A 15,210-nucleotide genomic window follows, 5' to 3' on the forward strand; every position below is an offset into this window, starting at 1 on the left:
CGCTCCCACTACCATGACTTGAATTCGACCTTGCAAGTCTGGCTAGACCAGAGGATGTACACTAGAATTTAACATTATTGGATAAACACCATATAAAATATTAGAGTAGAGAGGTAACATCAACAAAATAGGGTTGTTGTTGTTGTTAGGTGCCAAAAATGTGATTATGACTCATAGAGATACTTTATACAACAGAATGAAACACTCTCCAGTCCTGGGCCGTTTTTACAAGTGTTGTGTTTGAGCCCGTTGTTGCAGCCACAGTGTCAATCACTATAGGCAGTGACAATCTCCCATCTCTTCTTGGAAACATAGAAAAACGAGAAAATTTCAGAACTAACCTAGTCAGAACTACATACAAAATTAATAGTAAAAAGTTTACATCAACAAAAACAAATGATGGTTCAAGAAAAAAAAAAAGCTTAAAAAAAGTAGAAAAGTGTTGAGACTATTTTGTTTGCCCTTTTGCTATCCCCACCTCAGCATGGGAGAAGTCTTTCTTCTTAAAATTTAATTTAAAAAAATTTGCGGTGGGGTAGCAGTCTTTCAAAGTGACACTTTGGTTGCTGGTTGAATTAGGAGCAGAACATACCTTATGTGAAAAACAATTTTGGTTTAACTTGTCTGGGGACTACCTAAAAGACGGAAAAAGGCATGCGCCTTTGCTACACTTAAATTGGAAACCACTTAGAGTAGAAAATAAGTGGACATTTTGTGGCAAAAATTTGTAGCTGCTATAAGCAAAATTGTAATGGTTGAAGGATACTATATGAGGCGGTATCCCCCCTAAAACCAGAAAAAGCCTTTTTCCCTAGGTGAACATTCAGCAACTTGCTCTGAGTTAGTGCACCCAGTGGCCTTGCCTGGGAAGGTTCTCTGGTCACAGTGGATTTTTTGTAAAAGCTTTTTCACTCAAATCTTTTTTTCTGTGATGGCCAATGTAAGAGAACAGCCTGCGGCTATGAAATTTTGTTTCTTGCTTGGGAGAAATGCTGCAGAAACTGTTGTGGTATTGAACACAGCTTACAAGGATAGTGCTATGTGAAAAACTCAAGTATACAAGACAATATTTTATATTTTTCTTCATTTCAAAAGAGGTGAAATGTTGATTAATGACAAACCTTGTTCTGGACGTCCATCAGCTTCCTGAATGGACACAAATATCCACAAAGTTCATGCACTTGTGCTCAAGACTGACGACAGGTCATTGAAGCGATGTGGGGAAGTTATCTGGACTACCTTGTAGTTTGTTTCAGCAAACGTTAACAAAGATTTCAGAATGAGAAGGGTTGATGGGAAATGTGAGCCTCGGGTTCTGACTGATCATGAAAAAGATCATCGACTGGAAACATTCTATGCTTTGAAAGAACATCTCCAAAGTGACCCAGGCTTCTTTACCCCCAAAGTGAGGAGACAACATGGTGCTATTCTTTTTCTTTTTAAAAAAAAATATTTTATTGAGGGCTCGTACAATTCTTATCACAGTCCATACAAACATCCATTGTGTCAAGCACATATGTACATTTGTTGTCCTCATCATTCTCAAAACATTTTCCTTCTACTTTAGCCCTTAATATCAGTTGCTCATTTCCCCCCTGCCTCCCCACTCCCCCTTCCTCATGAACCCTTCATAATTCATAAATTATTATACTTTTGTCATAAGTTACACTGTCCGACGTCTCCCTCCGCCCTCTTCTCTGCTGTCCATTCCCCAGGGAGGAGGCTATACTTGGATTCTTGTAATTGGTTCCCACCTTCTACCCCACATTCCCTTCACCATTCAGGCATCGCCCCTCTCACCACTGGTCCTGAAGGAGTCATCTATCCTGGATTCCCTGTGTTTCCAGTTTCTATCTGTATCAATGTACATCCTCTTGTCTAGCCAGATTTGCAAGGCAGAATTGGGATCATGATAGTGGGGGTGGAGGAAGCATTTAAGAATTAGAGGAAAGTTATATGTTTCATCGTTGCTACACTGCACCCTGGTTGACTCGTCTCCTCCTCACAACCTCTCAGCAGGGGGTGTTCAGTTACCTACGGATGGACTCTGAGTCTCCACTCTGCACTCACCCACCTTTACAATGACATGATTTCTTGTTCCTTGGTGTCTGACAACTGATCCCTTCGACAGCTTGTGGTCACACCTGCTGGTGTGCTTCTTCCATGTGGGCTTTGTTGCTTCTGAGCTAGTTGGCCGCTTGTTTATCTTCAAGCCTTTAAGACCCCAGATGCTATATCTTTTGATAGCCAGGCACCATCAGGTTTCTTCACCAACTTTGCTTATGTTCACATTTTTCTTCTTTCAGGAAGGTGTGCATCCTGGAATGCCAATTTAATAGAACAATGTGTTCTTGCAATGAGTAAGTGCTTGAGTGGAGGCCCAATGTCATGGTGCTATTCTTATGACTCAAAAGCAAACATCAGTTAAGCCAGTGGAAGACACCATCGTCACCTTGCCCCCCAAAAGCTCATCAAGTGAAATAAAAGCTAAAGAGGATGCTTTTTGTTAAGTGAGGAGGACCTCGTTCCACCAGGTCATACTGTTAAGCAACTTTTATATTTAGAGGTTCTGAAAAGATTGCATAAGAGCATGCAACAAAAGGCCTGATTTATGGCAGACAAGGACTATTTTTTCCACCATGACAATGCACCTGCTCATGCAGCCGTCTCAGTACACCAGTTTTTGGCAAAAAGCAGCATGTCTCTCTTGCGCCCCCACACACATTACTCACCTGATATCACTCCATGTGACTTCTTTTTGCTTCCATGAATGAAGAGGTACATGAAAGCACAGCAATTTGACAACATAAAAGAAGTGAAGAAAAGGATGAGGGAAGTGCTGTCAACCATCCATATAGATGAGTTTGAAAAATGTTTCCAGGAATGGATCACAGATTTGACAAATGTATTAAGTGTAATGGAGAGTACTTTGAAAGTGATACGTTTCTTTTGTCAAAATACATACATACATGAATTCATAACTTTGGGGGGGGGATTAGTTTTGGGGTTTTTTGGTTACTTTCTCGTAGACCACCTGGCCTGAGTGAAAAAAATAGGCAGAGAATTTCTTCGGGGATTTAAGACATTTATAAGTACCTGTGTTTATTGGGGATTTAAAAACCCATGTGCATACCTAGGACAACTCAGAAAATACCCCAGAATACCCTCAGGTTTCACTTCCTTAATCTCAGAACATATAAGAAATAAAAATTAATTTTAAAAACCAACAAAACCAAACTTGCTTCCATAGAGCCAATTCTGACTCAGTGACCCTATAGGGCAAAATAAAACTGCTCTTTTGTGTTTCCAAGACTTAAAATCTTTACAGGAATAGACAGTCTTATCTTTCTCCTGAGGAGAGACTGGTGGTTTTCAACTGCTGACCTTGTGGTTATCAGTCCAATGCACAGCACATTACACCAGCAGGGGTAAAGCTAATAAAGAACTGTAAATAGTGTTGAAGGAGTACTGCAGCACAGAGCCAATATAAAAAGACTGAGATAACTAGCTTATTTATTTGTTCAATTGTCTTATTTTATATGTTTTTTTTCCCAGAGTGAAACAAAAGAAACTCATGAAGCACTAGGCAAATACAAACTAAAGAAGAAACTTCCGTGATTATAAATGAATAGGAATACAGTCTTTCCAAAAATCCTTTGGGCATGATACTAAGCAAATGAATAACTACAGCCTTCAAATACTTGAAACTTGAGTAAGGGGAAAAATCTGAATCTTAGAGTTACCACACTCCAATATTCAAATCTATTCATTCAAAAAAATAACAAAAGCCATAGGGAGGAAAATAAATTATGGTCCATTTACAAGATAAATACATAGATACTCCTTATGAGGAAGTACCAACATTGGACTTTGTGGTAGTTTCATAAGCTAGTGTCAGTTTGGGACTTGGGAGGATTAAGAGTGAAGGGGTGGAGTCTAGTCTGTCAATCTTTGTATAGCCAATGAGACTTCTGTGTAGGCTTGGTCTTCTGCCTGAGGATTCTGGGTATTCCTGTATTTCCTCCTTGAAGGTCAGAGAGACTCTCTCTGCTCTCTCCCTTGGAGACTCTCTACTGACAAGACTCCTTCCCTGAGAGGACTCTCTACTGCCAAGACACATAACACTATGCTGATAGACCCTATGTCCTGGGAACTGGAGGATCCACTTGGAAACACCTGCCAGAGCTGTGATGTTTCTACCACCACTGGATCCACAAGACTTTGCACCCACTGGCCTGTGATCTTCCTGAATTTGGTGTCATTGAATTTGTTTCATGAGTTTAAAGAGGACTTTATAGATTGGTATCAGACATGCAGGCTAGTATTGGATTTGTGAACTTGATCTGGACTGGGCTGGGATGTTTTCTCAATATTCAATTGCTCTTATATAGAAACCTTTTTCTTATACACTGTCTATGAATTTGTTTCTCTAGTCAACCCAGACTAACACAGACTTATTAGACAAGAATTTTAAATCAACTGCATAAATATGTTAAAAGTTCTAAATAAAATCATGGACAATGAAGTAAATGAAGTTAGGATAGCAGTGAATGAACAAAATTAGAATATCAATAGAGAGGTACTAAAAACGACAACACTAAACCAACTGCCATGGAATCATAGCAATCCTATATTAGTTTACTATGACTAAATGTTTTTTGGGGCAGACAGCCTCATGTTTCTTCTGTGGAGCATCTGGTAGGTGTGAACTGACAACCTTGGGGTTAGTAGCCCAACACAGAGCCACTAAGACTAGCAAATAAAGAGAAAGACCTTATAAAAGTCCTTAAACAGGACTGAAACAAACAGTAACAGAAAGTAATTATTAAATAGAAGAGTTCAATAGCACACTTGAACAAGCAAAAGAAGAACCAGTAAATTTGATGATTATACAATTGAAATTATCCAATCTGAGGTGCTGAAAAAAGAAAAGAAGGAAGAAAAATGAAGAGCACGTAATAAACATGCTCAATACTTTCAAGAGAATCAGCATGAATATTATTATAGGAATCCTACAAGAAGAAACAAAAGGACACCAAATTTGAGGGAAAATAGTAAAAACTTCATAAATTTAATAAATACATGGACCTACATATTCAAGAAAAATTTTTAAAAACTCAAAAATAATAAACTCGCGGAAAGACAAAACGTGTGAAAAATCTTTACAGTTAGAGAAAGCAACTCACCATGTGGAATCCTCAATAGAATTAATGGGCATTTTATCATTAAGCTGTCATGGAGGCCAGAAAGTTGTAATGACTTATTCAATGGGCTGAAAGGGAAAAACAAAACAAAGCAAACAACTACAAAAACCCTATCAATCAAGAATTATATACATAAAAAAGCCATCCCTCAAAACTGAAGGTGAAATTGAGGTATTCTTCTTATTTTAAACTGAGAAAGTTTATTACTAGAAGACCTACGAGAAATGCTAAAAGGAGTCTTACAGGTTGCATCCAAAAGAGTCTGGACAGTAAGTCTACATGGGTAAATTAAAAAAGTCAGTATTATTATATTTTTAGTTTCTAACTATTTCTATTGCCTTCATGATTGAGCATATAATGATAAATTATAAATTTGGGGGCACACAATGTATAGAGATGTAATAGGTGATAACCACCTGAATAGAGGGATGTATAGCACTGGAGAAAATTTTGGTGGTTTCTCAAAAAGTAAAATATAGAATTACCATATGACCCTGTAATTCTACTCCTAGGTATATACCCAAAATATTTAAAACCAGGCATATGTACACATATGTTCTTATCAGCATTGTTTGAAATAGCAAAACAGTGAAAACATCCTAAATGTCTATCAATAAATGAATGAATAATCAAATCATGGGATACACACCTAATCCTCACTTGTTTACTAACTGGTTATCCAACATTTTGCATTTATGACACTATTTAAAAAAATCCTCTCCAGCTACTTTGTGCATTAACAACCTGGTCTTTGGAAGTTAATCATGTTAATAAGTGAGGAGTGGGTGTACAAGCATTAGAATATTACTCAGCTATTAAAAATGAAGGAAGTACTGAGACATGCTACAACATAGATGAACCTCAAAAATATGATGCTAACTGAACTAACAAAATATCACATATTATGTGATTACATTCACAGGGAATACTTACAATAGGTAAATCAATAGATATAGAAAGCAAATTGATGTTTTCTAGGGCTCTGGGGAGGGGTGAGTGTAAAGAAACTTCTTAATGTTTTTACTCTGAAATGATGTAAATGTTTTAGGCAGAGGTGGCAGCTACGTGATTTTCATGTACACCAAATATGAGAACCATTACCCATCACCATGTAGAGCAGAAGATTCTTCATTTTCTAAATTTTCAATATTTCAGAATAGTATATTTACCTCCCATTTACATAAGCAAAGTATTTTTCCCCAACAAAAGAAACTTCAAGCTTTTGACTCTAAGCGAATGCCTATTAATGGCATGTTTTAAATAGATATTTTTCACTCAAGAAATAGCTCTTATAGGTTCAAGTGTCACTGTATGATACGTCTCTTAGAAGATTTGTATGACCAGCTAAACGGTCTAGTGTAGGTAAATAGATGAGGGGTTTGATTCATTAGCTACCATTACTAAATATAACTTCTTCCTAACAAGCTCCACTAAACTTGGATGCCTGTTTCCATGCTGTGTAATCAATCATTTTTCTTTTCAAGCAATGATATTTCCTCTTGAATCCTACTATTTGCTTGATGATATGCTATATGATCATTCGTACTCTTTTAAAAATGTATTAATAATTGGGAGTTAATATACATTCAGCCTACCATTCCATAGCTCATTCATGGCAAGCAGTATTGTACAATTGCTATCACAATCAGTTTCCAAACACTCTTTTACATCCTGGACTCCTTGACATTGTACTGACTCTCTTTTAGAGAGCAAGGTCCAAGGCCTCTTGGACTAACTATTGCTAAACCTTCATTTTGAGGATCTTCCTAGATTCCTTATCATCTTCATCCAAGGACCATTACACATTTGAAAGAGGAGTTAACTCAGTCTGTTGGCTTGGGGGTCACCACATGTCTGTTAATCATGCAGTGGGACTTGCATGTTGGTATAATGCTTCAAGCTATGCCAACAAAATTTCAAATACCAGCAGAGACACCAATGGTGGGCAAGTATCAGTGGAACTTACAGACTAAGAATAGGAAGAAGGGATTTGTGGTCTGCTTCTACAAACAAGACAGTGAAAACCTAGAGATCACAACAGAATATTATTCCATATAGTGCTGGATGACGAGGCCTTAGTTTGGAAAGTCCATTGCTCTCAGGTCAATTCCAACTCTAAGTAGTTCTATAGGATAGAGTAGAATTTCTCATAAAAATTCCCAAGACTAAACCTCTACAGAATCAGAAAGCCTTATCTTTCTTCTACGGAGAAGCTTTGAAAGCGTTTGAAATGCCAATCTTGTTTAATTGAGTTTGCAAGGAAGTCATAAAGATATAATGTAAAATCATCAACATAACTAGTAAAAGTTACCTGATGACTTATTGTCAACACATACAGACAGAATAGCATCTTGGATTAACTTATACATAACCATGATGTTAATTAAAGCCTCAGTTTCTCTATGTTTTAACAAAATTTGGGACTAGTTGAACCTTTAGGGAAATAAAAAAGTACGTTTTAGCCCTTTGAAAACTAAACCATTTTCTGCTTTGAAATTTTTGTTGAGAATTTTTTGTGTTCAGTAATGTAAAGGATTTGAATGAAATTTTAAAATCTTTTGAGGTAACAGGGGTTTTGAAAAAAATAAGCGATACTCAAGTGTTGGGGATGGTTGGAGGAGGCCTAGTTCTTCAGAATCATGTAGTTAGGTAGTCTTCCAAGACAGGCCAGCACACCCTAAAAGTGGGTGATAGCAGCTTCACACTAAACCCTCAAGGCAGAACATGTAGGTGATCATGTATATGTATTTAGATATCCTAAGGACACTGAAAGCGTTCAATCAACACATACATTTGCTTTCTGACAATTATCACTATCATAATTAGATACAAATATCTTTATCTGGCAAAACTAGAGCAACATTTTACACAGATATCCATGAGTTTGTACTGACTTTTCTCTGTGTGCAACCCCCCAGTCTCTTCTCATACTTGTAAGAGAAATAAATTAAAACTATTTTATTGTGGAGAATTCACATTTACATAAAATCAAACGTGGATAGCTTATTAAAATATCTATATACTGACATTATGATTAATTAGATATGAGTTTAGATAAGGAATCTACATTTTTTAAAACTGCTCTTATGATTCAGTCTTGTTAAAATTTAAGAAAAAAATCCAAGTAAATTTTTATCTTCATTCGTTTCAAAGTAAATGTTTCTGAAACACTAGAAGGCATGCTTTCTCTTTGAAAAATAAATTATATACCTCCCCTCTTCATTTTCTCTTGAGATCTGAAGACTGCTCTCTCATGTGAGAGAAGCAAACTGGATCATATAACATGGTGTCAAACTAAAAATGAAAGATATAGAGATATACTGAGGAACTGTGTGAATTGCCTTGGCGTAGGTGACTGGGAAATAGTCAAAGCTAACATACAGGTTTTAGTTGTTGCTGATGCTATGTCCTAGCATCAACAAGTAAGGTTTTACAGACTGTTATAGTTTACTGCTTTTCTTTGAGAAATAAAAAGTTGGACATGTATCCATGGATGGAGAAAGCAACTAGAGAGGAATAAAAACAGACCAGAGAAAATCAATGTTAAGAAGTCAAGAGATGATCTGCAAAACAAAGAAAGAAAGGTCCCAAAAGGTAATTAAGATGACAATCCAGAATCAGTACTTACTTCTTCATGGAACCTGAAATAATACGTTTAGGATTCCTCGGGAAATATTTCAACTAGAATTTGGTAAAAGTTTAGAATTCGAAAACTCAGGTGGCATGAGGACTCACGTTACTATTTCGGCACTCCTTGGAGCTATGGCTTTTGAAGGGTGGAGAAGTGAGGACAAGTCATATAAAATATATAACGACTTATGAGTAATGTTAATCAGTGAGGTGAGAGATAAGTAGTGTAGAGGAGAACAAGGAAAATATCATAACTTAAGCCTATGGTCTCATTAGTCCTATAGGTAAGCAAACCTTGAACCTTTAGGGAATGTATGGACTTTTGAAATCGCTATAAAGATGTGACTTCACATTTCCTCTTGCTTCAAATTCCAATTTACATCAAAGCCTGATCCTCTATAACAGAATTCAAACTTACTGCAAGGTTTGGGAGGTAATAATCAATAAGAGATAGCAATCCAGTTCAGTACTGAAAGTAAAAGCATGGCAATTATAGCTTAAATTCTTATTAACTGGTTCACTTTCCCATCCAGAGGTTCAATTATTGTCATCCATTGAAAAATTGACATGTAAAAGAACATCCTTGAGGAAAGTATCTTTTTAATAAACAGCTTAAGAAAGATCACAAAAGGACTTATGAGTAGAGAAAATGAATTCACTATCAAGCCAAACTAATGAGATGATGAAAACACAGACACTTAATATTCATTCATTCATTGGCTAATCTATTTATTCTATGAAAGAATTTCACCTACTATGTACCAGGGACTATTGTGGGGAAGCAGAATATATCAAAGAGCCTTGGTGGCAAAATGAGTGAAATATTGGCTGCTAACCCAAAGTTTGTAATTTGGAACTCACTAGCTACTACTCAGGAGAAGATGTACAGCTTACAGCTTGAAAACTCTATGGAGCAGTTTTACTCTGTCATATAGGATCACTACCTCTCTCCTAGCTCTTGATGGTAACCAATAATTCTTGGCATTCTTAGTTTGTAGATGCCACAATCTAATCTGTTTCTTTCATCAAATGGGATTTTTTCCTTTGTGTCTTCATATCTATGTGTCTTCTCCTTTTCTTAGGAAGACATCGGTCATATTGAATTAGGGTCTACCCTAGTGATCTCAACTGCCTATTTCAAGGGTAATATTTACAGACCTCAAAGGTTAGGACTTCAACATATCTTTTTTGGTTAACATATCTTTTTTGGTTGACATATCTTTTTCAGTTGACATGATTCAACCCATAACAAATGCAAAGCCAACAAAAAATTAGAGCAAAAGTTCTCAACCTGTGGGGCGCGACCCCTTTGGGGGGTTGAACGACCCTTTCACAGGGGTCGCCTGAGTCATAAAAGTAACAAAATTACAGTTATGACGTAGCAACTAAAATAATTTTAGGGTTGGGGGGGTCATCACAACATGAGAAACTGTATTAAAATTTCATTAGGAAAGTTGAGAATCACTGAATTAGAGTGATGTCATAGATTTGTTTCCTAAAGAAATTGTCCTTTCTTTTAATCAGAATGTGCTAGTTAGATAATCTGGTGTCAATTTGGGACTTGAGAGAATTAAGAGTGAAGGGGTGGAGTCTAGTCTGTCCATCGGGTCATAGTCAATGAGGCCTCTGTGTGGGCATGACCGTCCACTGAGGACTCTGGGAATTCCTGTATTTCCTCCTTGGAGTCTGGAGACACACACACACTCTCTCTCTGCTCAGTCTCTGCGAGACATGTCTGAGAAGAAGTCACATGAAGTGACCCTGAGGTAGTCATAGTTTGCGAGCTGAAGGATTCTCGCAGAGAACCCTGCCAGTGCTGAGATACTTATAACACCACTGGATCCACAATACTTCTCACTCACTGGCCTGTGATCTTCCTGCATTTGGCGTCATTGCATGAGTCTGAAGAGGACGTTATAGATAGGTATTGGACATATGAACTAATATTAGACTTAAGGACTTGATCTGAACTCGACTGGGATGTTTTCTCATATTCAATTGCTCTTGTATATAAACTTCTTTCTTATACACATATGAGTGTGTTTATGAATATGTTTCTCTTGTCGACCCGGAATAACACACAGCATAATGCATATTCTTTTAAATATTATATTCTCAAATGGTAAATATTGAACATAATATTTTGTATGTAGTAGTACATATTTCCAATGAAGTAATTATCAATTTTGGCAAGCAGTATTCAGGACGGTGCCGCATATGCACATATTTACTCATTCGTTCAGAGCAAGGTTTTAGTGGTTGCTAAAAGTTGTTGTCATGATATTTATTTCTGAATGTCCCCAGATTAAGTGGATTGGGTTAAATGCAATCAGTGAATTCCTTGGAATTTTTTCTCAACGTAAGCCCAACCCTCACACTCACACACACACATACACTCAACAGTCTATTTGATCTTATTTAGTTTTATAGTTTTCAAAATAACTTATACTTCCAGCTTAGACTTTTCCATGAACACCAATATCTTATATTCAACGGATTCTTGTGCATCCACACTTGGATATCTAACAGATATCTTACAGTCAACGAGTCCAAAGTAGACCTCCTGCCCTTCAGCCTCAAAACTCCATCTCTCCTAGCGCTCCTCATATCAGTTAGGGTCAACTTCATCTCAATTATTCAACCTTGAAATCTTGGCATCATCTTTGACTTCTTAAAACCTGATTTCAGTAAACCCTGTCACCATTCCCGAACTGAATTTTTCCCCTAAGTATTACAGTTGCCTACATATATTGTCTGTTAGAGTCAACCAGTACCTATGAGGATACATATTTTCCAGGTGATAAAAGTTTTCTCCACTAACCAGTTGTCTACTGTTATGTGAAATATTCAAATTATACATACATAACTACTTTAAAAGTTTCTCTGTTCTGCTTCAACTAATATTGAAATTTTATGTAGCCACATTGAAAAATCTAGATTATACTTCAAGAAATATCCAAATTGTATATAGCTATATAAAAATAAAAGAATAATCATTGTAATAGGAATTTTAATATCAATATCAATATAATATATTTTCTCTGCTAAAAATCAACTCACAGCTTGTCATCTCATTCAAATTAAAAGCCAAAATCTATATAAATGTTTACAAGGCATTCAGAGTTTAGACAATATGTGTCTTTGATTCATTTTCTATGATTTACCTCCTTAATTCTCTTTTTACCAATCACACTGGATTTCTTGCTAAACTATAACAAACCAGGCACATTCTTCCCTAAGAGCTTTTGTTATCTCTATCTAGAACTCTCTTCTTCATTTGGGTCTTTTACTAAAATGTTACTATTTAATCTCATCTATTTCTTCCAAAATCTCAGGTGTACAATGCATTTGACTGCTAACCGATAGGTCAGAAGTTCAAGCTCACTAGAAGCTCAGTAGGAGAAAAAAATCAAATGAGGTGCAAAGATTGCAAATCCTTAGAAAACCCATGGGGCAGATAAACTATTCTATAAGATCATTATGAGTCAGAGGTGACACAACAGAACAATAACAACAACTATTTCTTCCTATTTGCTTTGTAACCGAGGCACTTATAGTAACATTTTATATTTTACTTACATGTTTTCTTTACTACTTATCCTGTCTTCACTGGAATGCAATCTCTCCATGGATTTGTGCCTGTTTTGTTCACTGCTGTAACCCTCTACCTTAATTTCTCCAGACTCCTATTTATTACTCAATAAATTTCTTGAGTGAGGAAGTAAATGAGTTATTTCAAACTTGCGTAATATTTTTTCTTTATACCACTGTCTTGAATTCCGTGAAATCTTAGTGAAGAGTCCAATCAAATTAGTTTCAAATGGGAGACTACAACATTGGGATTTGTTTCTGTTCTCTTAAATGTACTATTGGGTTAATAATCTTGGACCTGTTTGTAATGGAATCTTTATTAATTAGAAGTAAATTTCCTGACATGAGTTTCTTTTGGACATTGGAAAGTAAAAGTTATTAAGTGTATTATCAATTTTCTTTCTACTTTAGAGGGTTCCTTATCTTCTTACACAAATGGTACAAATGGAAGCTGTTAAGAATTTTATAACCCTTTGGACTGCTTTGGAGTAGTTTTTCCTCATCAATCCTTTGCTATGATTCAACCGTATAATTCACCTGGCAAGATGAACGGATGCACTTGCAACCTGTACATGTTTCATTAGTGTCTTCTTATTGAGAGGGGACCATTTATAATTCTCCCAACTGAGTTCAGGGGAGGATGCATAGAGATGTTGGATGAAGTACTATTTCCCCAGTCTTCTTTTACTCACTTTGAGAAGAGAACATTATTTTGTGCATTTTACTTCTTAATAAGAAGACAGGAGGCTAGGAGGGAGTCGGATATAATTGCTTATCTTCTGTAAAGCAACTCCACATATCATTCCAATTTTTTCATCACAAAAATATTAAGCATGTTCATCCATAGAATCTTATGCTTCAGAACAGTGTTTCCAAAAGCTTTCATTTGTGCATGTTTAAAATTACAATGATAAGTATGATCCTTCTTTCTCTACTTTACCATTTCAACTTAGTTTCCATATTTCTGTGTTTACATATTTATTTTGATATTTCATGCCTTCAAATGTCTATGTACACTGACATTTAAACTGCTTGCCTGACTCTTATCAGCTAGAAATGTCTTTTAAAAGAACAGTGGGGCAAACGAGATTTCCCTTATTTATTGAAATTTTCATAAGGTTTTGAATATTTCCTTCTAGCCTGACTTTTTTCAACACATTTTCTTACAAGTATGAGAACACCTGTTTCTCACAATTTGACATTCTTTCTTAAGAAACAAAAATCAATAAATTGGTTTGTGAAAGCTTGCTATTGACATTGCTATGTGTCCTCAAGTCAGTTTTGACTCATAGCAACTCTATGGACAGCAGAAAGAAACACTGCCTGGTTCTGCATCACTCTTACAATTGTTCTTATGTGTGAATCCACTGTGGCCGTCACTGTGTTAATAAACCTAGTAATTGAACATAGAACATATTCTTCTTTTTCACAAGCCCTTGACTTTACCCATGATGTCCTTGATGTCAGGAAATGAACATGGACTCTCCTGGAAACATGTCTGAAACATGTGGTTGAGTTTCATCATCCTCAATTTGAAGGAGCCTTCTGGTTGTACTTCCTTCAACACAGAATTATGTGTTTGTGCCTTGGCAGTTCATGGTATATTCAATATTCTTCACCAATGCCTTTCGATTCTTCTTTATTCTTCCCTATTGATTGTCTGATTTCCACATGCATATGAGGTGACAGATAAAAACATGGCTTGGTTCAGGAATACCTTAGTCCTCTAAGTGACATTTTTGCTCTTTCACACGTTACAGAGACTTTGTGCTGGAGATTGCCCTACATGCAATATGTCCTTGATTTTCTTGACTGCTGCTTCTATGAGCATTGATTGTGGATCCAAGTAAAATTAAATCTGTGACAACTCCAATCTTTTCTCCCTGTATCATGATGCTGTCTACTGGAACAATTGTGAGGATTTTTCGTTTTCTTTACATTGAGTAGCAATCCAGGCTGAAGACTTCAGTCTCTTATTTTCACCAGCAAGTGCTTCAAATCACTTTCAGCAACAAGGATATACGTAGGTTGTTAATAAGCCTTTCTCCATTCCTGATTCTGTGTTCTTCATCATAGTGTCTAGCTTCTCAGTTTATTTGCTCAGCATATCTATGGAGAAAAGAGACAACCCTGACACACAACTTTCCTGATTTTAAACCATGCAAGATTTCCTTATACTGTTTTGACAACTGCCTTTGAAGACAGTTGCTTTCAAAATTGCCTTCAACTGCTGAAGAAGCTGGAGATTGCATGATAGAATTTTTGCAATACCTATGACGTATTCATAGCAAATACCTTTTCAGCAACACGAACAGCAACTATACATATTGACTTCTCCAGATGGAATGCATAGAAATCAAATTGACTACATTTGTCAGAAGAAATGATGGAGATCAATATCAGCAGCTGAAACCAGGCCAAGGGCTAAAGGAATCAGGCCAGAAAATGCTCATATGTAAGTTCAGGTTAAAGCTAAAGGAAGTTAAAACAAGTCCAGCAGAGCCAAAATAAAACCTTGAGAATACCGCACTTGAATTTTGAGAACATCTCAAGAACAGATTTGATATATTGAGCCCTAACGATTGAAGACGATCTGATGAGCTGTGGGAGGACATCAAGAACATCATTCATGAAAAAAATCAAAAGAGCATTAAAAATACAGAAAGGAAAAAAATCCAAGTGGATGTCAGAAGAGACTCTGAAATTTACTCTTTAATTTTACAGTAATTAAGGCAAATAGAAGACATAATGAAGTTGCAGAGCTAACTAGAAAATTGTAAAGGGC

Source organism: Echinops telfairi, unplaced genomic scaffold (genome assembly GCF_000313985.2).
Source record: "Echinops telfairi isolate 266 unplaced genomic scaffold, ASM31398v2 ScPeMD7_7436;HRSCAF=8474, whole genome shotgun sequence".
In the NCBI taxonomy this organism is placed as follows: domain Eukaryota; kingdom Metazoa; phylum Chordata; class Mammalia; order Afrosoricida; family Tenrecidae; genus Echinops; species Echinops telfairi.